The 24631-nt window shown below is 38.6% G+C and overlaps 1 long non-coding RNA gene across 1 annotated transcript in view; it reads right to left on the reverse strand.

The window, feature by feature from the left end:
• Positions 1 to 12977, reverse strand: part of LOC116508880 — a 32972-nt gene extending 19995 nt beyond the window's left edge. The window contains exon 1 of the long non-coding RNA XR_004255434.1: positions 12865 to 12977. This is a non-coding gene — a long non-coding RNA (uncharacterized LOC116508880). The remainder of the gene's footprint in view (positions 1 to 12864) is intronic.
• Positions 12978 to 24631: the final 11654 nt, after the last annotated feature.

Raw genomic sequence — 24631 nt, forward strand, 5'->3', positions numbered from 1 at the left:
GCAGACCTGCCTGTGATGTGCATTACCAGTTCACCCAAACCAGTCTGAACTGGCTGAATACCACCTCTGAATTGGAGGTTTTCTTTTGCACTCCAGATCTTCTGAAGTCTAAGAGAAGGAGGAGGAGGAGGAGACATTCAGACCTGGAAGAATGAATTAAAACCAAACCTGTCGATCTACTGAGAAGCCAACGATCCATCAGAGCCTGGGGAAAGCAAATTCTGAAGAATTCATCAGAAGGAAGAAAATTCTTCTCTCAGATGACTTTTAAGGAAGCTCTTGTCTATTTTGCTTTGGTTATTTTGTCATCTATCCTAGGAGAAGAAGTGATCTCTTCACAGACAACCTTCACACAAGGAGGTAATCTGCTCCAAATCTGGAAAGGTATTGAACCATCAGAAAAAAATAATCATAGCAGGGTCAGATGTGAATGAAGATGCTTGTATTGGATCATTTTATAGCTGGATCTGAGCTGTATTTTTGCCTTCTAAAGTGTATTTTGATTAACAAATGTGGTATATGTGTGTATTTAGGGATAGTTTTACTTTAACTCAACTATGAGTTAAAGCTTAGAAGATTCATGATATCTCCCATTTCTCTTGTCTTCAACTCTCAATTAGCTCTTTAACCTTAATTTACATACTAAACAAAAGGTATCTTCTGGAATTAATAGTCTCATTCTGACAGGGAATTTAGCCAACTACATGGTTGTGGGGGGGGGGGGGGGTTTAGCATCAGAAAAGGCAAAGAAGCTGAGAATACTGGGCATGTTTTCACTTTCTTCCTCCTGAGTGAAAGGACAACTAGTTGTTGGTAAAAGGTTAGATGGTAGCAACAAAATAGATAATTCCCATAGAATGTTGAGGGGACAACAAAAGAGTTGTGAGCAGAGGAACCAGAGATTCCAATCTGCCACATTCTTGTTTAGACAAGCACCCACTGCATTTTTTTTGTTTTTGCGTTGCTGTAATCCCTTGCTTTGGAGTGGAGTCAGGGCAATTGAATGTAGTTGAGCGTTTACTGGCCAGATGCCCTTCCTGAAGCCTATGCAGAATTCACAGCAGATATTTTCTCTTTGCAATCTGACAGAGAAAATCTGCTGCTGCCTAGAATTGAACTCTCAAACTTCTGAGAGGAGGCAAGCATCTTCACCACTAGGCCACCATTCCACTCATAAGCACCCATGGCATTACATAAGCAAAATCACAAGGCTAATAGGCTGTCAACTATTACAGGTTGATTGTAATGCCAAGATCAATACAGTACAGTAGCATATTTTGACCCCAATTATGTGTCTCTCAATGTGCATTACAGCTTGATAAGCTTGACTGCTTGACTGCATTCTGTAGCATAGATTACCTTGTGGATTTCCTTAAATTCATTTCTGATGGACCCAAGAATTGATTCTTAAATTAAAAAAAAATGTAGCCTGAACAACCGTTTTGCTATTACAGTACAGTGTGTATAGGGTGAGAGCAGGCCAAATGAGTGGCTGGATTTAATGAAATGCTTTTCCATTGATGCTCTCTGACCATGGTGATACTCAAACAGGTAGAGCCCACTTTTTCAGTTGCATGGAGCCTCCTGATACATCGTTAACAGGTGATGGTTCTACAGATACAGGATCATGTTACCTCAAACTTGCTACCAACTAAACATTTATGTAATGAAGGACATAAAGAAACCACACAATTTTCAAAGGATGAAGCAGCAATTAGCAGCTAATGTGGAGTAAAAAGAGGCTGGAACACACACACACACACAGAGAGAGAGACACACACAAACACAGGATTGATTATTGCAATTGCATTGAATTATGCTTCCATATTTTCACATCTTTTTGTGGAAGAAGGAAACACTCTCCCATTCCAAAGCAAAATTGGACTTGGCTTTGTTTTATTTTTTTTTAAAGGACAATAGAACCAATCCGAAAACATAGACTTAATCAATGACATTAAATTCCAGGCAACAGAGCTTCTCTGGAGACTGTCTGGCTTTGTTATTCTCAATGTAGAAAAGACCAGCTTAATCATTGCATAGTGCTTTTCTTAGCAAATTAAAATATTAATTAAAGAAGCAGTATTTTATCTTTCTTCCTGCTATTTAGTGAATGAATCGTCCCCTCTCTGCTACAGATTTTCATGATGCAAAGGATCCAGGCTTAGTATGTAGACCTTTCCCCCAAACGTCCACTCCTTTCCATATGAGAAATCACAACAGGCAGTCCTTGACATATGACCACAATTGAATCCAACATTTCTGTTGCTAAGCGAGACAGTTATTAAGTGGATTTTGCTCCATTTTACTATCTTTCTCACCACAGTTGTTAAATGAATCACAGCAGTCATTAAATTAGTTACACAGTTGTTAAGTGAATCCGGCTTCCCCATTGGCTTTGCTTGTCAGAAGGTGGCAAATGGTGATCACTTGACCCTGAGATACTACAATCACCATAAATGTAAGCCAGTTGCCAAGTGTCCAAATTTTGATCATGTGATCGTAGGAATATTGCAAGAGTCGGGAGCATGAAAAGCAGTCATAAATCACTTTTTTCAGTGCCATACTACCAGTGGTGGGTTTCAAAAAAATTTGGAACCTCTTCTGTAGGTGTGGCCTCCTTTGTGGGAGTGGCTTGCCGGCCATGTGACCTGGTGAGAGTGGCTTGCTGGCCATGTGTTTTCTTTCTCTCTCTCTCTTTCCTTCCTTTTGTCTCTCTGTCCCTTTTTTCTTTTTTTCTTTCATCTCTCTCTCATTCTTTTTCTTTCTTTTTTCTTTTTTCTTTATTTCTTCCATTATTTCTCTTTCTCTCTGTGTGTGTGTCAGTCTGTCTGTCTGTGTGTGTGTGTGTGTGTGTGTGTGTGTGTGTGGGTGGGTGGCAGTGGTGGATTTCAAAAAATTTTGGAACCTCTTCTGTAGGTGTGGCCTGCTTTCAGGGTCCACTGGTGGAACCTCTTCTAACCGGTTCGGTAGATTTGACGAACCGGTTCTACCGAATAGGTGCGAACTGGTAGGAACCCACCTCTGCATACTACCATGATGGCAAACCTATGTCACGCATGCCACAGGTGGCACCCAGAGTCATTTCTGAGGGCATGTGAGGTGTTCTCCTGTCAGCTCCAGCGCACATGCATCTGCTGGCCAGCTGATTTTCGGCCTTGATTTTTGGCCATTTTCGGACATTTTTTCCCTGAAGCCTCTGGAGGGTAAAAAAACAGCCCAATGCGCAAACCAGAAGTTTGGGAACGGGCTTCCGGTTTGCATGTTGGGCTGTTTTTTTGCCCTCCAGGGGCTTCAGGGAAGCTTCCTGAAGCCTCAAGAGAGCAAAAAATGGCAAAACGGGCATCCCAGAAGTCCATTTGTGAACTTCCGGTTAGTGTGTTGGGCCATTTTTCATCCTCCCCAGGCCCGTAGAAAGCCTCTAGAGCCTGGGGAATTCAAAAAATAAACCTACCATGGCCATCAGAAGTCAGAAAATGGGCCTTTCCGGCCTTCAGAGGGCCCCCATGGGGGAGGCCATTTTCACCTCTCCCAGGCTCCTAGAAAGCCTCTGGCACCTGGGAGGGTGAAAAAAGGATCTACCAAGCCTACAGGAAGAAGGAAAATTGGTCATTTCTGATCTTCAGAGGTCTCCAGGGGTGTGTGGAAGACTGTTTTTGCCATCCCCAGACTCCAAGAAAGCCGTGCACTCGTGCGAGGGGGTTCACACACGCATGTGCAGGGGGCACGGCATGGGGGCATTAAATTAGGAGGTGGCACACGAGCATGACAGCACCCAAGGCAAAAAAGGGTCGCCATCCCTGCCATAGTAACTTCAAATGGTTGTAAGTCAAGGACTACGTACATATAAAATCACTCTAACCTTTGCAAATTCATGAGAAAAAATTAGATAGCCATGATCAGTTCTTCTGGAACAGCAGGAGCAAGAACCTTAATGTGTGTGTTGTGATACTGTATCTGTTTTGCTTATATTATTATTCCATACCAAACCTTGTTTACTGTGTACCATGTAGCCCAGGTTAAAAACCAGTTCAACCACTGATCCAGGTATGTGATTCCTTCACAGCATCTACAACTCAAGGGCCAGGGCCAGGAACATCCTTGGCTGCCTGAGTGATTCTTAAAACTCAAGATGGTAGCTTGGTCCTTGCTCACTTTCATACCCGGTGAAGATACCCTGGATTTCATCCTCAAGGACTATCCAGGTGATGGCAAGTGTCTCCGTTGGAGAAGGGACAATTTCATTTTCTTTCCTTTTAAAGCTATAATTCAAGTTTCTTGAAGAAACCTCACTTGGTCCTAGATAATAGGACCAATCACCTGTAGGCTAATAACTAATATGTCTTTCCCAGATAAGCTGATAGATTGGTAGTTGAACAACTTCAGTCACTGGTTGGTCATTTCTGTAGTAGCAAAAAAAAAAATTTATAGCATTTTATAGCATTGTCCAACTATCCCTGAGGTGAAATATCACTAATAAAGACAGGCTGTATATTGTCACAGCAATGGATGGCTAACATTACATGATGATATAAATCACTAGCATGAAAATGGTTATTGTCCATTTCATTTTAAATTGGTTTTGGGGTTTGGAACAAAAGCTGCTCAGGTCATCCTACAGGGCGATTTTCCCCCCTTTTTCGGGGAGTGGCCTGTCGCCGGTCGGCAGCTTAACAGAGCTGCCCCCAGAATTCAGGATCGTTATCTACTCAATATCAAGAAGATAACTCTTTTTTCAGACAAGAAAAAAGCAGTGAGGAATCTCAGCTGGTAAGAATCTTCTTTGAAGTTCACAGTTTGTTTCTTTGTGAGCTGTGGACGGAGGGGGAGAATCAACCCAAAGCTGAGTCATTCAACTCCGACCTGAACTTCGCAGCTGTTATTCACAGCACGAGACAGGATCCCCTCCCCCTCAGGACAATCTTTAGAAAAGAGACTATTAAAAGTCAATACGAGCAAAGACCAACTTGTGAACTTTAAAATCTTTTCTCTATCTGAAATACCAGCTTCAATGTTATAAAAACCTCTTTTGCTTAATTGTCTTCAAAATGGCGTTTACAGCTTCTGCATCTGTTATCTCCGGCTTCCTGCTACAGAAGTAAAGAAATAATCTCTTATAATTTAATTAGAGCTACTCCCTTAAAGCTTTCAAGACTCTTTGTTGACTCAGACACATTCCAAACATTCTAAATGGACTTTCTCTTTTGAAATCCTCCGTAAAACCCCTTGGAAAAAAAAAAAAAAAAAGAAGGGAAAAAAGGGGGGGGAGGAATTTCTTTTTCTCCACATAGCACAGTGGATTAGTAATTTAGAATAAATAATTAAAACCAAAATATAATGGCATCCAAATCAACCTCTGTTAAATTACCTCCGAAAACGTCTCCCATACCTGGCACAAAGTTGCAGCCCCCACCATCTATGCCCCCTAGTGGAGATGTACTAACAAAAGAATTTTTTCTGGAAATGTTCAAAGAATCCAGAGAACAGAACTTAGAAATGTTTAAAGAATTCAGAGAACAGAATCTAGAAATGATTAAAGATTTCAAAGATGAAATAAGGAATGAGATGGAAGTTCTATATGACAAATTCGATACCAGGGTCACTAAAATGAATGATAATATGATGGGAATTGTAAATGTGATAACAGAATATATTTCTGGAATGGAAGATAATTTAGAAACTCTCAATGAAGCTAAAACTAACCTGATATCCAAAACTGAAGTGGTGGAACAAAAAATTGATAATGCTGAAAAACAAATTATTATGATACAGTATAAGCAGATGGAGCTTGCATTAAGAGTGAGGGGGCTGCGTGAAGAAAAGCAGGAGAACTTAAAGCAAATGTTTTCTGAAGCTTTTGACCGTCTGGTGGGAAAACCGGGATCCAATTTTGATTGGCAGATTGACAGGATTTTTCGTGTTAACTCATGGGCGGCAAAACAAAGGCAACTTCCCCGAGACGTGGTAATATACTTTGTTACAAGAGAATCTAGAAATATGATACTACAAGAGTCCTACAATACTAAGCTTCAAATTGGTGGACAGGACCTGATTGTTCTGAAAGAAATACCGCCTCAGATGCTAAGAGCCAGAAGAGATTATGCTTTTCTGGTGGAAGAGCTCAGAAGGCGCCAGATACAGTACAGATGGGATGCCCCATTCGGTATTATAGTTACAATGGACAAACAAAGATATCGTCTCAGCTCTGTATGGAAAGCTCGTGATTTCTATCATAAGATTCTGAAGATGGGATATCCTGAACCTTCGGGATATGGTGAAAAACCACGAGACGAACAAGATAAACAGCAAACCACACAACCATCAGATAAAATGTATCATCTCCCTCTTCCGGAAGGGCAAGGAGTCAAGGAAAAAAGATCCAACCGCAAGACCACCAGACAAACGGATAAACAAGCTACTATGCAACAATCTCAACAATCATTGGCCACTGACCAAGGAGCTACTGCAACAAGCTCAGAAGCTGTGGGAGGAGCCAAACCAAAGGTGAGACAGGCCTTGCGGGAGGCTCTAAAAAAGCTTCAGGCAACCAAAAATGACAACTAAGATTTTGACATGGAATGTTAACGGATTGAACTCTCCACAGAAAAGAAAGAAAATATTTCATTATCTTAAACAGTTTAAGAATGACATAATTTGCTTGCAAGAAACTCATATCAAATCAACCGATCAAAAATATTTGTTTAACCCCAAACTGGGCCAACATTTTGCGACCTCAGCCATGGAAAAGAAAAATGGCATAGTAGTATATTTAAGAAAAGACATTAAAGCTGAGCTAATTGAAGCAGATCCCTTTGGAAGATATATTGCATTAGATTTAATCTTAGAAGGGAAAAAGACGTTACTTTTGGGAATTTATGCTCCTAATCAACAACAAGATGGATTTTATAGAAATCTCCATGCTAAATTAGTACAGTGGGATTTTGAGTCTTGTATATTAATGGGTGACTGGAATGGCGTGATCGACACCAAAAGAGATAAGAAGACAGCTCGCCTGAACACCAAATTTCGAGCTAAGTTACCCAAACCCTTTTTTGACATGCTGGACGACTTTGAATTGCGAGACGCTTGGCGCGAGAGGCACGCAGAAGAATATGACTTTACCTTTTTTTCCAATAGACATCAATCTCTTTCAAGGATTGATTTTATACTAATTACAAATGATTTACTTTGTAGGGTGAAGAAGACAAAGATTATGGCGAGAGCTCTCTCAGACCATAATCCAGTCTGGATGGAATTGGGAAGGGTAGCCCAGGCAAGAAGGTCCTGGAGGTTGAATGAAAACTTATTTAGATATGAAAAGTATGTTAATGATTGTAAAAAATTGCTATCGGAATATTTTGTCTTCAATATGAACAAGGGTACATCTTTGGAATATGTATGGGATGCAAGCAAAGCGTATATGAGAGGAGTATTAATGAATATAAATAAAATACATAGATACAAACAAGGGCAAAAACGAAAAGAATTGGAAGAGGAAATTAAAGGGAAAGAGTCAGAATTAACATTGAATCCAGGAGATACAAAGATTAGGGAAACAATTGCTATATTAAAATCTCAGTTTGATATGCTGATCTCTGACCAGGTAGCTACTAGTTTATTATATGCTAAACATAATACTTTCTGCAATGCAAATAAACCCGGTAGGTGGTTGGCTTATCAGATTAGAAAAAAAAGGAAAGCTCGAAATGTAACCAAATTGTGTCACAGAGGGAAGGAAGTGTTTCAACAGGAAGAGATTCAAAAGGTATTTCGGGAATTTTTTACAGAGTTGTATAAAGGGGATAAAATTAAGGACGGAGATATAGATAAATACCTAGATAAAGAGAAAATCCCCCTAGTCAGAGAAGAACATAGGCATAAGCTGAACCAACCTATAACCTCTGGGGAAATTTTGCAGGCAATTAAACAACTAAAGTTAGGGAAAGCACCAGGCACAGATGGTTTAACAGCTGTTTATTATAAATATCTACAGTTAGAAATGGTAGAACCCCTCAGAGAACTATTCAATAAAATTCAATCGGGAGGGAAAGTGCCTCCCTCGTGGAAGACTGCGTTCATATCGTTGATACCCAAAGAAGATCAAGACCTCACCCAACCAAAAAATTACAGACCTATTTCATTACTTAATGTAGATTATAAAATTTTTACTAAAATATTAGCAAATAGGCTAATGGGGGTAACTCAGCAACTGATACATACCGATCAAACTGGTTTTATACAGGGCAGACAGATGAAGGATAACGTTAGATTAATTATCAACGCTTTAGAATACCTGGGAAAGAACAATCAAATCCCGGCCGCATTCATATTTTTGGATGCGGAGAAAGCCTTTGATCGAGTTAATTGGCAATTCCTGCTGAAGACATTGCAAAAAATGCAGATAGGAGATGGCTTTTTACGGTCAATTGGTGCAATATATCAGCAGCAAACAGCCCAGATCATTGTCAATGGAAGTCTGACAGACTCCTTTCAAATTGAAAAAGGTACAAGACAGGGCTGTCCTCTGTCCCCATTATTGTTTATTATAACTTTGGAAATACTGTTGAATAAGATACGGGGCCTGGGCGGTCTAAAAGGGATCAAAATTAGACAGCAAGAATATAGAATTCGTGCATTTGCGGATGATCTGGTTATAATATTGGAACAACCGCAGGAATCTAGTAGGGTATTATTGAATACGATCAATCAATATGGTCAAGTCTCGGGATTTAAAATAAATCTAGGAAAAACCAAAATAATAGCTATAAATATGACTATCAAACAGAAGGAAGAACTGGGGGCGACGCTAAGATGTGAGGTAGTTAAAAAAGTTAAATATCTTGGAGTTAATATCTCAATCTCAAATGGGAAATTATACAAGTATAATTATGAATCACTTTGGCATAGTACACAGTTGGAGTTGAAAAGGTGGGAAAAACTGCATTTGTCCTTGCTGGGTAGAATAGCGGCAGTAAAAATGAACATTTTACCAAAATTTTTATTTCTTTTTCAAATGTTACCAATACTTAAAAGAGATGCGAATCTTTTAGAATGGCAGAAGGGTATCAACAAATTTGTGTGGGCAGGAAAGAAGCCGAGGGTAAAGATGAAAATAATGCAAGATGCACGTGAAAGAGGAGGATTGAAATTACCTAACTTAAAATTATACTATGACGCAGTGGCATTATCTGCAATTAGTGATTGGATTCATCTAACTAATGACAGAATTTTGAATATCGAGGGATATGATTTGTTATATGGTTGGCATGCTTACCTGTTATTTAACAAAAAAACGGATAAGAAATTTAAAAATCACATCTTAAGAAATGCTTTATTGCGGGTTTGGAAAAAATATCAACATAAACTAAATGATAAAGTGCCCATGTGGGCAATTCCTAGACATGCAATTGAAAATATGAATGTAGAACAAAAACACGATAGAACCACCTATAGACAACTTCTTATCTCAGAAAGAGGGGTGATGGAACTAAAATCTTTAGAGGTACTTAAAGAAGAGAAGGTAGTTCAAACGTGGTTTCAGTATGGTCAACTACAAGCTAGGTGGAAAACAGATCAAAAAACTGGCTTTGTAAAAGTTGAGGATAATCTGTTTAAACAAATAAGAGATCAAAGCTCAATGCATATAAAGAGGATATATAATGTATTAGTACAGATGGATTCTGAAACGGAACTGATTAAGGATTGTATGATAAAATGGGCTCAGAATGTCGAGGAACCAATAATGCTTGAAACATGGGAAAGAATCTGGGTAAGAAATGTGAAATTTACACAAGCACAAAACTTGAGAGAAAATTTTTATAAGATGTTTTATAGATGGCACCTAGATCCTAAAAAGCTTGCCTCTATGTATCCAAATGTTCAACCTAAATGTTGGAGATGTGGTTCTTGTGATGCTACATATTTTCATATATGGTGGACATGTCGTAATGTTAAGGCATTTTGGATAAAAATATGGTGGATCCTGCAAAACATCTTTAAAAGAAGGATAAAATTTACCCCCCAGCTGTTTTTACTGGGTATATGCATTGATTTTACAGTAGCAGAGACTAATTTGATCCTGTATTTAATAACGGCAGCAAGACTCTTGGTGGCGCAGTATTGGAAGAAGAAAGATTTACCCACCATTCAAGAATGGACTTTGAAAGTTATGAACTTAGCCGAAATGGCCAAAATCTCAGCATATCTCAAAGAACATTCAAACGAGAGATACAAAAGAGACTGGAAAAAGTGGATTGATTACATAAAAAGTAAATATGGGACTAAAAAACTCCAGATAGCTTATGCTTAGTATCAGTAATAATTTAAATTGTTTAAAATTTGGGTAACAGTAAGAAGCTGAGTTCAATGTAGAGATATTTCAGACTGTGATTGTTCAAAAATTATACCACGTATGGTCTTTGGGAAGTCGGGGGGAGGGAAGGGAGGTGGGGATTTAGGGGGAGGGGGGAGGGGGGAAATACAATATGTGTTAAATTCCATGATTGTATTTGTATACTGTGGCTTTTCAATGTTAGTGCGAAAATAGTACAAACCGAATATACTGGAAGGTAATAGATACCGAAGGAAAGAGTCGAGTGAAAGAAGAAGGAGGGTGGAGAGGGTGAGAGAGAGGAGGAGGAGAAGGGAGGGAGGGAATGGAGAGGGAGTGATAGGGTTAGAAAGAAGGGGAGGGGAAGTAGGCGTAGAGGGGTGTGTGAGAAGGAAGAATGAAAGTTGGAGGGGGTTGAAAGAGGGTGTATGGCAGGCCAAGGTGGTATACTGGGTTTGTATTGTAGAGGGCATTTTCTATATGAGTGAGGGCCGTGTTTATTATTCAATGTCATATGCCCTGATCAAGCACAGTGAATATGTGATTGTATAGAATGAAAACATAATAAAATATACATTAAAAAAAAAAAAAAGGAATGTTATTAAATACAGAGCTTTCTTTTGTAAGGTTTATAAGAGATGAAATGACCTTTTTATAACATTTAAAATTAGCAGGAAAATTCAACAACTTCTAGAAACCTTATTTGTGGATCAGCCTTGCTATGTTTTATATAGCATATGCTCATATTTGGGGAACTTCATGCATAGATGCAAATATAAAAGATTTATAAGCTTCATTTTTTTCCCCACAGGTGTTTTAAGAGTGATATTCTTGTCGTTAGAACAGAAATGAGTGTTCAGGTGCAGATAAACTTGTCTCTGATTTTGTAAAAGACAAGCAACAGGGAAAAGCATGAGAGGACATGAAGGACACAGAGAGTGATAAAGCAACTTCAGAGCGTAAGATGGATGAGTGAGTAAGAAGATGAGTGAGAAAGAGAAGACAGAAAGATAATGATAGTATAAGTAGGGTAGACAAACAATTGAAGCAGAAAAAGCCAGGCTGATCTATAATGAACTATAGAAAAATAATTGAATAATAGAACAAGAGAAAAAGAGAGGCAAAGAGAGAGAAAAGATTTAATTAATTAATTAATTCATTCATTCATTCATTCATTCATTTGATTTTGATGCCACCTCTCTCCAACCAACTCCCACTGAATACATGTATCTTGGGTGGGACAATTTCCCCAAAAAGTTTGAGAAGGCAACCTTTCCCGCTTTATTGGGAAGTCTTTGCCAATTCCACGGACCAGGTTTTGGTTAACCATACAAGGCAAGCTATTTGTCCAAAGGACCAGTCCTACTTTCAATCCATAGAGCAGGGGTGACAAACGTGACTTTATCGGGGATCACATCAGGGTTGTATGGCTGGGGGGCATGGCCAGGGTGGCCAGCTCAACATCACTCATGTCAGGGGTACCTGTGATGGCCTGAGCACTCTGCCAGTGAAAACGGAACTTGGGAAGGATGTGCGCAGTCTACCCCCCCTCCCCCGAGCTGGCAGAGGGTTGCAGGAGGCTGACACAGATGAAAATGGAGCTCGGGAGGGCAGCGTGCAGCCTTCCCAAGCTCCATTTTTGCCGGCAGAGGCACCGCATGCTGGTCCTTCACTGTTTTCAAAGCAGTTCCTTGGGCCAGATCTTAGCACCCCGTGGACCGGATCTGGCCCATGGGCCTTGATTTGACACCCCTGGCATAGAGAATAATTGATGGAGCTTTTTCTTGTCAACAGGAAATTTTCCCCAATCACTGGATCTTAATTTAGTCTGCAGTACAGTTCCAGGACAAGCATAAATTGGCTGTCTTTTTGCTGCCCTCATTCTCAAGCCAGAGTAGAGACTAGCTATCAATTGATGCTATCATCCTTTGGGGATGCCTCCTGACTGAAGAAAAACACTTGAAACCGACTGTACCCTAAGATGACCATCACTGACCACAACTTAATAGACTTACTTTGTTGTTAAGAACTTCTGAATTTAATGTGATTTAGTTCAAAGCATGCATAGGTTTTCCTGTGATTTTCCTAGGACAAAGGATTATGTCAATGTTTCCGTTTTTCAATTTAGAAGGAAAAAACAAAGTTTGATCAATTGCAAACTGTGGCGAAAGATCACTCTGGTGCCAGATCTTTGAAAAATATTTGTGGTGGGAGTAGGGGCAGGCATAATATCCTCACATAAGATCTTAGAAATCTTGCCACTTTCCAGAAAGGAAAGAAATAGGAAATTGCTCTATATTGGCTTTTTTTTTTCAATAATAGTGTTTTAGCTTCGTTGTTTCTTTTTTTTAGTATTTATTTCAAACTCTTTTTTTTATGCCCGCTGCTACTTTTACTGCATTGTTGGTGTACAGAAATTCTCAACAGACACCAACCCTCAACATCATTTCCCCTGTTTGATCACTTTCCTTTCAGCTGCTCGTAAACAAGTGTTGGAACTTGTTTGCATCCAGAATGTAAAACAACATAATTTTTACCTTTCTGTTTTGCAGCTGGCAGCTTCCTTTAATTAGACACAGGAAATCTTTGTTACATCTCTTGCTCTCTTCTAACAATCCCGGGGGAATGAATATCATCCAGGAGGCAGACAGAAACCAACCTAAGATAATAAGCAGGTGATGTTGGAAAGCAAAGGAAAAGTTCATTGAAGACAAGGAAAAGAAGCTTTATCTTCATTGATGAGCAGACCCCTCCAGACAGGTATGGAACTGAAGGGATGAGGAAAAGGTTCACATAACACTTTAAAAAAATCATGAAATAGCATATACAGGGCATGGAAAACTCAGGAACATGGTTACAAGTGGAATTGAATAACTAAACAATGATCACCAAGCCTATCTCATAGAAAGAAAATATCACTAATCTAATTAATTAATCTAGCCGTGATGGGCGGCACATCCATTTAATAAATAAATTTAAGTAAATAAATAATGTGAGTTGTCTTTCCATATGGGTGTTTTGTGCTGGGAAGACATGAGACAGACAACCTGGATGAGTGGAAACAGGCTGAGGTTGAATCACAGTGAGACAAAAAAAAATGCTCATTAAGCTGTCCTACAGATCTGGCATTGTCTCTCAATGTGGTGGCACTTGAAGGAGAAAATCCCAAATTTGAGGAGTCCTTAGATTCAGTGATAGATAGACATTGATAGATAGAGGTCCAGAAAAGAAAACTTTGCTCAACTTTGGCTGGACCACTTATGATTCTGTCAGAAGGAGGAAAACTTCACCACAGCAACTCATGCCTTCATCGTTGTCACATACCTCAACTACAACAATACATTCTCTCTAATTCTTTATATGACCACTCGGAAGCTTCCACTAGTCTAGAAAGAAATGGAATAGTTATTAGCAGACATGAACACAATACACAGAACTCAGCTTATGTGATGCTACACTGGGCAATTTCAGATTTTAGTTTCTCACCATATTGAGGTGGAAAACATGTGAAAACTGCAACACACATCTCAAAGAGAGTTAAAGGAACTTCCGAAAAACAAAACAAACACTTTCTCACTTTCTACCCAAAGGAAGTGGGAAAGGATAGGTTAATGATACAATCTCTTTCCTCTCTTTCTGGCATCATGAGGTGGTTATTTTTATCTCCTTCTTCCAACCTCCAAGTATAGTAGGATGGTCTCTAAGTACCAAAAGAAGCATTAATTCTTGTTGTGCTATACCCTTGGAAGCACAAGGACAGTTTCTCTTTGTTGTATATGTCCTCTCACTGATCTTACTTCCTTTTTACAACCCTGTATTCCCTTAATTTTGAGTAGAGTTGGAGCAACTGGATGGAGCTAAGCATTTACTGGCTGGATGCCCTTCCTGACACCACACAGAGTTTTCAGAAGATATACTGAACTCTCAACATTCTAAAGAGAAGACAACAGTCTTCATCAATAGACCACCATGCTGCTCCTCTTACCTATCCCACTCAGGGTACCAAACCAACAGCAATCATAAAGCAACATGAATCTGAAAATCATGCATGCCATCCCATGAAATGCTACCATTAGAGAAAGCTGCTGGGTGCATTATTTTGCTTGAGTCTCATTTTTCAGACATACTAGGCAAGGGTAATAATAGGTTCAGATTTTTCTCATGAGATCTCTTTTGTGAGCCATGTATCTGCTTAATCTTTGCAAAACTGAAGCATCTAGAAGTTTCAGATGGAAAGTAGCTTTCATCACTTTTTTTTAAAAAAATGCAAAGGTACTTTTGTTATATGTCTTGCATTGGCAAAACCTTTTGCTCAGTGAAGGAAGCCGAAAGAAAGAACTGAAGGTCCATTTTGAATGAAATTTTGGCAGCTTAATTGCTTCCAACTGACAATCAACCTTGTGACAGCCAACAACTGAATTCTTTCCCTTCACCAAAGAATTTCTGTTCTTCTTTATGTTCTCTGATAGCAGGAAGAGGTCATACACTACCCAACTAATGTTTAGATTCACAATGAATGATTATATGTGCATGTGTAGTTGCAAATTTTTCAGTCTCTCAGATAAAAGATGAAAGGAAGGGAGGAAGTTATAACTGAAATAGGGGAATGAAGGAGGATTCTCCAGCACTTTAGAGATGTTCGCAAAAGAGAGAATAGAAAACTGGTATCTATCTTCCCACTGATTTATTCAATCCTTGCACCATAAATAGTGAGGAAAATCTGGTTGCTCAGAATAATTCAATAGAAGAGCTACCAAGAATAGGAAAAACACTTCTCTATTTTGTAGGAAGACATTTTCAGGAGCCATTGTGTTTCTGTATTCCTTTTTTTTTGCCTTGATCTGAAATATAACTATTTATTTAATTCCTCATTCCTTTATTTAAATTAGCTGAAATAAATTTGATCCATTCTCTGTTGCACTTAGGAAGCTTTCAAGAAGCTTTCAGTTTGTTCAGCTCCAAACAGGAGCATCTGAAAGGACTGGATCAGATAGTTTTCAGAAGTGTCCTTGCTCACTTTCATACCCGGTGAAGATACCCTGGATTTCATCCTCAAGGACTATCCAGGTGATGGCAAGTGTCTCCGTTGGAGAAGGGACAATTTCATTTTCTTTCCTTTTAAAGCTATAATTCAAGTTTCTTGAAGAAACCTCACTTGGTCCTAGATAATAGGACCAATCACCTGTAGGCTAATAACTAATATGTCTTTCCCAGATAAGCTGATAGATTGGTAGTTGAACAACTTCAGTCACTGGTTGGTCATTTCTGTAGTAGCAAAAAAAAAAATTTATAGCATTTTATAGCATTGTCCAACTATCCCTGAGGTGAAATATCACTAATAAAGACAGGCTGTATATTGTCACAGCAATGGATGGCTAACATTACATGATGATATAAATCACTAGCATGAAAATGGTTATTGTCCATTTCATTTTAAATTGGTTTTGGGGTTTGGAACAAAAGCTGCTCAGGTCATCCTACAGGGCGATTTTCCCCCCTTTTTTCTTTAGAGCTAGTCAAGGAAAATATGGCACTGTTCGTTCTCTTGTTCCTTTCTGCAGCTTCCAGAGATGCTATTCTTCTGGAAAAAATGCTGGGATCAGGGGTTACAGCAGGGGTCAGCAATGTGGCTCTTTCATCCCCCTGCTGTGGCTTCCTGTCACCAGTTGGCTCCACAATTGATAGGGCTTTCAGTTAGGACAGGTACAGGAAAAGGATGCCGCGCTAGGAGGAGACTCTATGATGGGGGAACCGGACTTCTGGTTGGCTCCAGAATTGAACAGGTTAGGATCTTTGTGGCTCTTTGAGTGTTTAAGGTTGCCGACCCCTGGGTTAGAGGGGTCCTTCTCAAATGCTTATTTACAGAAAGTGGTTTGGTGCTTATTGCTCACCCCCTACGTCTTCTTCAGACTAACACAATTTTTTCTCCCTTGCTGTCTAACAGCTATATGAAACCAGTGGGGGATGTTATCCAGAGATTTGACCTGAGGTGTCTTCAGTGTGCAGTTGATACACAGTTTCATTTCTGATTTCCTCCAGAGACCAGTGAAAAGACTGAAAACTCCATAGTTAAAGACGAGACTGTATCAACCTTCTGCTTTCATTTTTTTTTAAAGCTCCACATCTTAGCACAGAGCAACAACCAGTGGCTCAGAGTAAGATAAAGTGGCCCCAAATCATTGAAATATAATTGTTTCTAAAACTTCCCTTTTTTCTAAGGGTATGGACATAATATCTATAGCTCGGCATCCGCACAAATTCCCCTGATTTGCCACTTATTTTCAATAAGTAAGTAACATTAAAATCGATGACTTTGAGACTTGAAAGATAGAAGAGGAAGGGTGACTTAGGTAAAGTCCCTCCGGGAATAGGGCGGCATACAAGTTTAATAAACGATAATGATAACAATAACGATAAAGAAGTTTAGGCAGTGGTGGGATTCAAATAATTTAACAACCAGTTCTCTGTCCAATGACCAGCTGGCTGGGTGAGGTTCAGTGGTCATGTGACTGGGTGGGTGTGGCCAACTCAATATCACTCACATCAATTGGGGCTTCGCCTTAGCTGTTGCAATGTAATAAGGGGTTAACCAGAGAGGAAGTTTCTGTAAGCAGGGCAATAAAGATTAGGCTAGAAACAACACCAGAATGTTTCCCTCCTGCTTTCCTTACAGGATTAGCCCTGTAAAGTGGAAAAAAAAGCAAAATGAGATTTCTTCCAATAACCGATTCTCCAAACTGCTTAGAAAGTTAACAACTGGTTCACCCGAATAGGTGTGAACTCACTAACTCCCACCACTGATAGGAAAAGAAGATGCTAAATGTCATAAAAATAAGGCTCTAATTCTCCACTTTGCTTCGTCCCTTCCTATTTTGATCTCATCATCATCTATAAACTTTGACATCTTTCCCAAGACTCAGAAGAAGCCTGCAAAGCCCACAAAGATGTGTAGCTATGTTTTTATATTTCAATGTATTAATTTGAACTATTTGGTTGGCTCATTTTTTTCCTCCCTAGCTTGCTAAGTAAATCCTGTCTTGTGCTATCCCTTTCTCATGATGTTCTATTCTGCTGACTGATTTCCTGATTTTCCTTTTAGAGAATATGGGCTTTGGAGAAAACCATGTTTCTGGCCCCTAGCAGTCTTCTGTTTCATATATCCCACTGCAACTTCCAAAACTTGACAACTGATTTGGGGGAGTCTGAGACACCTGAATGATTTGATATGATAAAAGATTGAAAAGTTTTCCCTGTCCAATCATGACTGGTGCTCATCTCCAATTCTCAGCCAAGGAAAGCCTGTGTTGTCTGAGAAATACTTCCACCATCATATGGCCAGCATGAAAATATGGAACACAGTAACGTTTCCTGCCAAAGTGGTACTTATTTATCTACTCACATTTGCATGCTGCTATTGGCAGGAAATTGAACAAGTAATGGAGCTCACTTAATCGTGCGGTTGGCTATGGGCTTTCCAGCTGGCAAGTCCAACATCTTAACCACTGACCTGTTTGTAATGATATTGTGACTCAATTAGGAAAGTTTATTTGATAAAACTATCTTCAAACTGTTTCATGAATAGAATATTTGCACTGGTACATCTCCTTCAATATTTTTAAAAATGACTCTTGAAGTCTTGATCACTTCTGAATGAAGGCAGATATATGTGTCCCAAGATAATGTTGCAGGATCCAATCTGGGTCAGTCACTGGGATCAGAGGTAACTAACCTAGATTGGATCCTTGATTGCTTCCCTTCAATATTTATCTTATGAATGGGACTTCCTGGGAGGAGCCTACTGGTGGAAGCAGCAAAAAATCAGCTGCCTCCGAATTCCTGGCTACGTACCTGTTTAGAGGATCTTCCATCTGACGTCTTATCAGGTTTTCTTATCCTTCAGGCAAGAAGGAAAGAAGAAACTGTTTTGCTGGCAAATGCTCTTCGATTTTTGCAGCTTTTGTGCTTGCAAGGAAAGGGGGGCTAGCCCAAGGCAGAACGGCTGTCCGTGCTGGGAACTTCAAACTGCCTTGTGCAGGACAAAGTAGGTCTCTCCCACTCTGATCAAAGTTTTGTTTGATTTATTCTTATCACGAGCTGGATCCGTTCACTGTGGACATTAATTGCTTATCAACATTTTAGCTTCTTTTCTTTTTCTCCTCCGAAAAATTATTTACTCAGAGGCTTCTAAAATGGCGCCGAGCAGCCTGGTTTCTCCGGTAATAACGAACACTTTTTGCTAGACAATGCAAATCCTCAAAAGAATTCAAAACAAAAGAGATTGCTTATCATTTGTTTTGGTTTCACAATAGAAGAATTTTACTCCTTTATTAACCTTGCTTATTTGGAAGTTAAATGGTGATGAATCTGCTGAATGGTCTTGTTACAATGTTTTCTCACTGAAAGTTTTGCCAAGCCTTAAACTTCAAAATAAAAGCCTCTTTTTTTAAAGCTGCATATTTAGGCAATAGAGTTTTATTAACTGCAGGCAGATAAATTTTGAAATGGCCTCAAAACCAAATATTAACTTGAAGTCGTCACCCTCTACTTCCAGGGGCACATCCTCAGTGCCTGGCACAAAGCTGCAGCCTCCGCTTCCTACGCCCCCTGCTGGGGATGTGTTAACGAAAGAATTTTTTCTGAGTAATCTAAGTGAGGCTCTTAATGCACAGACAATTAAAATGGAAGATAAATTTAGAGATAATAGAGAGGAGAGAAAAGAGGAAATAAAAGAAATGAAAGAAGAAATTAAAAGTGAAATTAAAAGTGAAATAAAAGGACTTAAACAGGAGTTGTATGAGAAATTTGAGGCTAAGGTTGATAAAATTAGAGACGACATGCTGAGTCTTGTAACTGTATTAACAGAACATATTTCTGGAGTGGAAGATACTTTAGAGGTTCTTAATGATGCCAATGCTAACTTGACATTGAAAACAGAGGTGGTGGAACAAAAAGTGGAAAATGCTGAAAAAGAAATTATTATGATACAGTACCGACAAATGGAGTTCGCATTAAGAGTAAGGGGGCTGCGTGAGGAGAAACAGGAGAACCTGAAACAGATCCTATCGGAAGCTTTTGACCGCCTGATGGGAAGACCAGGGACCAATCAAGGCTGGCAAATTGACAAAGCTTACCGCGTCAACTCCTGGCTGGCAAAGCAGAAGCAGCTTCCTCGAGACATCGTTATATATTTTACTACAAGAGAGTTTAGAAATATGGTACTGCAAGCATCTTATAACACTAAGCTTCAAATTGGCGGTCAAGACCTGGTTGTTTTGAAAGAGATACCACCTCCAATGTTAAGAGCCAGGAGAGACTACGCTTTTTTGGTCGAAGAACTCAGAAATCGTCAGATACAGTATAGATGGGATGCACCATTTGGCATCATATTTACATTTGATAAGCAAAGGTACCGCCTCAACTCTGTATGGAAAGCCCGAGATTTTTATTATAATATATTGAAGGCCGGACACCCTGCACCATCTGGACCCAGAGAAAGACCACAAGAAAGACAGGATAGACAGCAAACTTCACAACCATCAGACAAGATGGAGCATCTTTCTTCTCTAGAAGCGCAAGGTGCTATGGAACCAAGACCTAGCCGCATGACTACTAGACGTATGGAGAAACAAGCTAAAAAGCAACAGCATCAACAATCATCGCCCATCGATCAAGGATCTACAACAACAAATCTGGAAGCAATGGGAGGAGCTAGACCTAAGGTTAAACAGGCCGTGCAGGAAGCTCTAAAAATGCTTCAACCAACCAAAAATGACAACTAAGATTTTAACATGGAATGTCAATGGACTGAACTCTCCACAGAAGAGGAAGAAAATATTTCATTATCTCAAACAGTTTAAGAACGATGTAATTTGTTTGCAAGAAACTCATATCAAGTCAACTGATCAAAAATATTTGATCAACTCAAAACTTGGTCAACATTTTGCAGCTTCTGCTATGGAAAAGAAGAATGGTATAGTTGTATACTTAAGAAAAGATATGAAAGCTGAATTAATAGAAGCAGATCCCTTCGGAAGATATATTGCTTTAGACTTAATCTTAGAAGGGAAAAAGACATTACTTTTGGGAATTTATGCTCCCAATCAACAGCAAGATAGATTCTATAGAAATATTCATGCTAAATTAGTACAGTGGGACTATAGTTCCTGTATACTATTGGGTGACTGGAATGGAGTGATAGACACTAAGAGAGATAAGAAGATTTCCCGCCTAAATACCAAGATGCGAGCAAAGTTACCCAAATCTTTCTTTGACATTATGGATGATTTTGAATTAAGAGATATTTGGCGAGAAAGAAATGCAGAGGAATGTGACTTCACTTTCTTCTCGGACAGGCATCAATCCCTCTCAAGGATTGATTTTATCCTAACCACTAACGATTTGCTTTCTAGGGTCAAGAAAACAAAGATTGCAGTTAGGGTCCTTTCTGACCATAATCCAGTTTGGATGGAGTTGGGAAGGGTAGTGCAGGCAAGAAGGTCTTGGAGATTGAATGAAAACTTATTTAGATATGAAAAGTATATTAATGATTGTAAAAAATTACTATCTGAATATTTTGTTTTGAATATGAATAAGGGTACATCTATGGAATTTGTATGGGACGCAAGCAAAGCGTATATGAGAGGAGTTTTGATGAATATAAATAAAACACATAGAAATAAGCAAGGGTTAAAACGAACAGAATTGGAAGAGGAAATTAAGAGAAAAGAGCTGGAGTTAACAATGAACCCAGACGATACAAAGGTTAAGGAAGCTATTAACATATTAAAATCTCAATTTGACATGTTGATCTCTGACCAGGTGGCTACTAATCTATTATATGCAAAACACAATACTTTTTGTAATGCAAACAAACCTGGCAGATGGTTAGCTTATCAGATTAGGAAAAAAAGGAAAACTCGAAATATATCTAAACTGTTTTACAGAGGGAAGGAGGTGTTTCAACAGGAAGAGATTCAAAAGGCTTTCTGGGAATTTTTTACAGAACTGTATAAAGGGGATAAAATTAATGGTTTAGACATAGACAAATATTTAGACAAAGAGAAAATACCTTCAGTTAGAGAAGAACACAGGCAAAAATTGAATCAACCAATAACCTCGGGGGAAATCCTGCAGGTAATTAAGCAATTAAAGTTAGGGAAAGCACCAGGTACAGATGGCTTGACAGCGGTTTACTATAAAAACTTACAGTTAGAAATGGTAGAACCTCTTAGAGAATTATTTAATATGATTCAAACGGAAGGTAAAGTCCCTCCATCTTGGAAGACAGCGTTTATATCTTTGATACCCAAAGAAGAACAAGATACTACTCAACCCAAAAATTATAGACCTATTTCATTACTGAATGTAGATTATAAAATTTTTACTAAATATTAGCAAATAGGTTAATGTTGGTCATTCAACAATTGATACATACGGACCAAACAGGTTTTATACAAGGGAGACAGATGAAAAGTAATGTTAGATTAATTATTAATGCATTAGAATATTTGGGAAAGAACAACCAGATCCCTGCTGCGTTTATATTTTTGGATGCTGAGAAGGCCTTTGATCGAGTTAACTGGCAATTTCTGTTGAAGATACTGCAAAAAATGCAGATAGGAGATAATTTTCTACAGTCAATTAAAGCAATATACCAACAGCAAACAGCACAAATTATAGTCAATGGAAGTCTAACAGACTCTTTTCAAATTGGAAAAGGTACAAGACAGGGCTGTCCTTTGTCCCCATTATTGTTTATTATAACTTTGGAAGTATTGTTGAATAAAATACGGGGCTTGGATGGTTTAAAAGGGATCAAGATTAGGCAGCAAGAATATAGAGTCCGCGCTTTTGCGGATGATTTGGTCATAATATTGGAACAACCGCAGGAATCTAGTATGGTTTTAATGAATATGATTAATCAATATGGTCAAGTGTCGGGCTTTAAAATAAACTTAGGAAAAACCAAAATATTAGCTATAAATATGAATATTAAACAAAAGGAAGAATTAGGAGTGATGCTAGGATGTGAGGTAGTTAAAAAAGTTAAATATCTTGGAGTTAACATTTTAACTTCAAATGGGAAATTATATAAGCATAATTATGAACCACTTTGGCATAGCATACAGACAGAGATGAAAAAATGGGAGAAATTGCACTTATCTTTGCTGGGTAGGATAGCGGCAGTGAAAATGAACATTTTACCAAAATTTTTATTTCTCTTCCAAATGTTACCTATACTTAAAAAAGATGCGAACCTTTTAGAATGGCAGAAGGGTATCAACAAATTTGTGTGGGCAGGAAAGAAGCCAAGGGTAAAGATGAAAATAATGCAAGATGTACGTGAGAGAGGAGGATTGAAACTACCTAATTTAAAAATATATTATGATGCAGTGGTATTATCTGTAATTAGTGACTGGATTCACTTAACCAATGATAGAATATTGAACATTGAGGGACACGATCTGGTATTTGGTTGGCATGCTTACCTGTTATTCAACAAAAAATTGGATAAGAACTTTAAAAGTCATATTTTAAGAAATGCTTTATTGCGGGTCTGGAAGAAATATCAATATAAATTAAATGACAAGATACCCATGTGGGCAATTCCTAGACACGCAATTGAAAATATGAATACAGCACAAAAACAGGACAGAATTACCTACAGACAGCTTCTTACCTTGGAAAGGGGGGTATTACAATTAAAATCTTTAGAGGTATTAAAAGAGGAGAAGGTAGTTCAAACATGGTTCCAGTATGGGCAATTACAGGCTAGGTGGAAAATAGATCAAAAAATTGGTTTTATTCAAGTTGAGGATAATTTGTTTAAACAAATAAGAGATCAAAGCTTAATGCATATAAAGAGGATATATAATGTATTAATACAGATGGATTCGGAAACAGAATTAGTTAAAGATTGTATGATAAAATGGGCTCAAAATATTGAGGAACCAATAATGTTGGATACATGGGAAAGAATCTGGGTAAGAAATGTGAAATTTACACAAGCTCAAAATCTGAGAGAAAATTTTTACAAGATGTTCTATAGATGGCATTTAGATCCTAAAAAGTTGGCTTCTATGTATCCGAATGTACAGCCTAAATGTTGGAGATGTGGTTCTCTCGATGCTACATATTATCATATATGGTGGACCTGCCAAAAGGTTAAAGCATTTTGGATAAAAATATGGTGGGTCATGCAAAATGTTTTTAAAAGAAGGATAAAGTTTAGTCCTCAGTTATTTTTACTAGGTATATGTACTGACTTTACAGTGGTAGAGACCAATTTGACTCTGCACCTGATAACTGCAGCAAGACTGTTGGTGGCGCAATATTGGAAGAAGGAAGACTTGCCTACAATTCAAGAATGGACATTGAAAGTAACAAACTTAGCTGAAATGGCTAAAATATCGGCATATCTCAAAGATCATTCAAATGAGAGATATAAACGAGACTGGAAAAAATGGATTGACTATATACAAAATAAATACGGGACTAAGAAATTCCAGTTAGCCTATGCTTAAGATCAGAAATGATTTAAATTGTTTAAAGTTAGTTCAGTAAGAAGAAGCTAAGGTCAATCTAGAATGTCATTAATTTCTTTATTTCTTTTTTCTCAATAGATTTTAGACTGTGTTAGTTAAAATTCTATACCGTGTACGGGTTCTGGGAAGTCGGCGGGGGGGAAGGAGGAGGGGGGGTGGGGGGGTGGAGGGAGGGAGGGGTACACACACAAAAAAAAATTGTACTTCAATGTTTTAATGATTGACAAATGATGACATATTTGTGTTTTTTTTTTAAAGAAAAATAAAAAAGTTCTGTTAAAAAAAAAAAAATTATCTTATGAATGAATGGATTTTGCTCATCCCGTTCAACCAACCCTCCTCGCTTCCCCTCCCCAATATCTATATTTTCTAAACTGCTGGAGGAAGCTGATTGTGATGTTGGGGGCCAGTTTGCTTACCTACCAGAAAATGTGCACTATATTTTGTCATTTTCCCCCAGCTGTTTTATTCTTCCATACCTGTTGAGAAGAATGTGATTAGGCAATAAGCATTAAATTTACCAGCAGAGTTTCAAGAAAGAGCATAGGGACATGGAACAGCATTTGCTGCATGATAAGCTAATGAAACGCAGGGGAGAGCCACAGAGATATGCGAACGGGAGCTGAACCATTAACATACAGGGGAATCTGTTTAGCTCTCAACAGTCAAGGTAGAAAACTAGAATAACTCTCTACAGTATAAGTATCTCTCTCGGTTTGTGTACGCGAAGAATTAGTGTGTGAAATTTTTTGAGCACCAG

This window comes from Thamnophis elegans, chromosome 5, assembly GCF_009769535.1.
Source record: "Thamnophis elegans isolate rThaEle1 chromosome 5, rThaEle1.pri, whole genome shotgun sequence".
Taxonomy (NCBI): Eukaryota; Metazoa; Chordata; class Lepidosauria; order Squamata; family Colubridae; genus Thamnophis; species Thamnophis elegans.